Source organism: Ischnura elegans, chromosome 4 (genome assembly GCF_921293095.1).
Source record: "Ischnura elegans chromosome 4, ioIscEleg1.1, whole genome shotgun sequence".
Taxonomy (NCBI): domain Eukaryota; kingdom Metazoa; phylum Arthropoda; class Insecta; order Odonata; family Coenagrionidae; genus Ischnura; species Ischnura elegans.
Genome location: NC_060249.1, coordinates 10,168,979 through 10,172,825, shown reverse-complemented (window position 1 = coordinate 10,172,825; position 3,847 = coordinate 10,168,979).

Below are 3,847 nucleotides of genomic sequence, written 5' to 3'. Positions count from 1 at the left end.
TCCCACTGAAAATTCACCGCCTCTTCCTTATGCCATTTCCCGTTTACCCCATCGCAGCACGCGACAACCCCTGTCCTCAACCCAATGCTAAAAAAATAATAATTCCCGTTGCATTCCCGACACGAGCTTTTTAGATCGTGTAACTTGGCTATTACACCTCTTCAGATGGGGTTGCGACCAGTCGCGCCCCATTTTACCAGCGTCATTTTCCTCCTCGATATCTCGATTTGGCGCCACGCCGAAATAGCGGTGAAAGAATCAATTATTCATTCCGGTCTCACGTATACATATGACCTCCCCTTAACCAACTAAGCGGATGAGAAGCAAAAAAAATGCTACCCTTAGCCTGCACTTCTGCCATTGTGCAGCCAATAAAAATGCTACTCTCCCAGAAAAATTCCTCAGGCTTCCAATAAATTGGACGAGACATTAAATGCCCGCTGGTCTCGTTTTATTTCCGTCGTTCATCGCCCGCCGCGCCCTCTGCTGTCCCCTTCGCTCGGAGATAATGCTGCCGACATTAATTGCGTCTGGATGAGAAAGACAGCATTTGGGCGAGTCAGCGTCTACTGCAACTCAGACTTGAAATCCAACCCCACTCTCAATAATGCTATCGGATGAGACTTAATGAAAAGAATCTAATCAGCAAAAAGCGTTGGGGCAATAGGTAAATACCCTAATATCTCTTCAACATAAACCAGTTTTCGATTAATACAAAAATTAAAATTAGTGAGTTTTGTCATAACAAGGAAGGAGAATTCATGAATACTTGGAATGGCAAATTCCAAAACCCTAAACGTGCAAATGAAGAATCTTCGCGAAGCAACAACTTTCCGTCTGTTCCATAATATTTTACCAGACCTCTCATCTCTCATTTTCGGCAAGTTAAATATGATATTAAGATGTCAAAGGAATTTCATTCCTGAAAAGAGGAACTAATGAAAATTTTAATGAAGTTGGAGTCAATAATTTTTAAGAAGTATGAAACTCTCAGATTGGAGAAACATAATTAACAAATCATTAGCCGGGATCTAGAAGTCCACTGTTAAATGGAGAAAAAAAAACTATTCCTTTTACCGTTAACGTAGTGATGCTGTTTTTCATATTATGGCATGCAATTAGCAATTCAATTACATTTTAGTTGGTCATTAGCAACATTAATAGTTCGACCATAAATCAAAATTCAATCACGAAATCTTATTTTCATATTACTTTTCAAATGACTTGAATACCTGCTCATAGTGTTTGGAAAATATGCTTACGAGGCCGTATCAAAATTTTAATCAACCGTAAAGAGAGACCAAGTTTATGGGATAGAATTATAAGAAGCCGCTGCAACAAAGAGGCAGTATTTCATGGCTAAATTGTAAGTGAAGGCATACCTTGTATGTCTGGAGGGCAAAACGGAGCTTCGCCACGATCCCTGGGGCAACGTAAAAGGCCGAGCTGCTAATGATCATTCAAGCAAAACACTGTAAAATGGCGGGGAATCTCATCTAGCAGTTAATTTTAGAGTAAGTTTCACTTGAAGGATAATAAATACTCATTATAGCACACATTTCCTCAGAAAGAGCTCAAAGAGATTGGGATTTACATGCCAACGGAGAAGAAAAATTTCGAGTTCAAAATTGTGACTCAGCTGAAAAATGAAATATTCTAATTAATTACCGTAGTAAATATTGAACACGAAATTTTTAAAAAATTAAAAAACAATCTAAAAATCTGTAAATTTATCTAACAATCACCAACATATACTTAACTTACATCCATTAGAAATGAACCATATAAAGGGCATAATATACCAACCTCAGCCATGAGAAAATTTTCTAGCTTGTGTATTACTACAATAAATTGCTGCTCTTTACATTTGAAACTTTCATACTTTTTTTATTAATTACGGCTGTGTCTCTCTTTAGTATTTACTTTTCATATTCAAATAGACAAGGAACAATCCCTGCATATGCCAAGGAGCCACCCTCGCTTTTCCCAAAACGAATTTTAATAAAGTAGGGGTACTTTAAATGAAGTAATGCGCTTCGAGCCACTGAATGTACAGACTGATGAGAGAGCCACCGTATGTTGATCGTGTGTCATTTTTGATATCAAATTTATGCCCCTTCCCTCGAGGGATATTCATGAAAATTGGTGTACTCATCGTAAAAGGTCATATATTTTGTACAGTCTCGGCAAAAGTTTACAATTTTGACGTTTTGACCCCCACAACGTGGGTCAAAAGGGAAATATAAAATTTATTTTTGTTAAAAAATGCGATGAGATACGGAAAAGATACTTAAATTCACTACGAAAATGTCATTTCTTAGGTTTTCGGACACGAGAATGACGAAAAAAGCAATTATATTTACGACCCAGTAAGCTCACAGCCAAGGTCATAGGGAAGGCAAAAAGAATTGCATGCCAACAAAGTGTCGATCCATAGGTATTTAAGGGTGCCCAAGTCTGCGGTATAATCCAAATACCCATATAATACACTCATTGACCTCCAACGCAAATACGAAGATCACAGATTATAGAGTAAGTTGTCCAATTTACAAATCCATACTGTCAATTTTTGAACCGGTAGGGTCAAAGGTCATAGAGGTAATCTAAACTATCAGGGAATCTAATATCCCAAACCAACGGTTTTTAAGAATGACCAAGCGAGAGGCTTACCAACATATCCATTAGTAAAATTTTTGTGTAATGAATTGTAATTGCATTTTTTTACTTACAATTACGCCTCGATTTTAATTTAGTATTATAATAATAACAATTAAGATTTGAATTTTTCGAAGAAGACAATTTCTAACGCAAGCAAAAGTAATCTCATCTCAACGTTCAACACTTGTTACGATATAATATTATCTCTAAAATTCCTTTGACATTGCTCTCGCTACCGCCAATTTAGTAAAACAATTTCGTTTTCTTGGTTTATATGAAAATTAAATCTTCCTTGCTGTGCACAGAATTTAATGAATTGATCGTTTCGAAAATTTCATGCACCATTTGTGGAAAAACGCATATATTTTGAGATAACAACGTAAATTACTCAACGACTCATGCATTATTCATTGAGATTAAAGAAATAAATAACAAAGTAATAGTTGCTGAAATAACTCGGCTGAGCCACCGTAAAAGATAAAGCAGAGACCGGTCAAAACATAGCTTTGGACTCACAGCGCCGGGGAAGCCATAGTTCCTGATGATTCCGATCGCGTATATAATCAGCATCGGGTTCAATTAATGCGCGCAGGGATATCGAAGCTTGGGGGCACATTTAATTCCAGCCGGACTCTTTCTCGCCTCCTGATCACCTCATTTGTTTCCAGCGAATAAGCAGAAGCCCCGTGGCTGGGACGCACTGACCCCTCATGACCCCAGCCTTCGACGTGCGCCAAGTGAACTCCCTCGCCGCAGGAAGATCTTTAAATGCTCTCACTACCCTCCTCGTCGCTCCTGAAAGCCACACGGACGTCCAATTCCACCCGGCCAATTTCACTCCCTATGCCACCCACCGTTCCAGCGCCACCATCCTACACCGCACTCCCCATATTCCAGCCTCTCTCTCTCTCCAACTCCCTTTCACGCCGATAGCGACCTCTCTCTCTCTCCATCTATTTCCCCCTGAACTATTGGATTACCGGAACCCCATACCCACCTCCGTCCTGCCAACAGCGTTCGGGCGACACAAAACCCGCATTCGAACCTCGATTCTCTCGCAATCGCGGTTAAAAGGGACGCACCTACATAGGGGGACGTGCAGGTGCCCACACAATAAGTAGTAGATTTTCAAAATATGTCTGCAACGCTTTTTGAATAGAAGTGATCGATGTTTAAATAACTTAGGTGG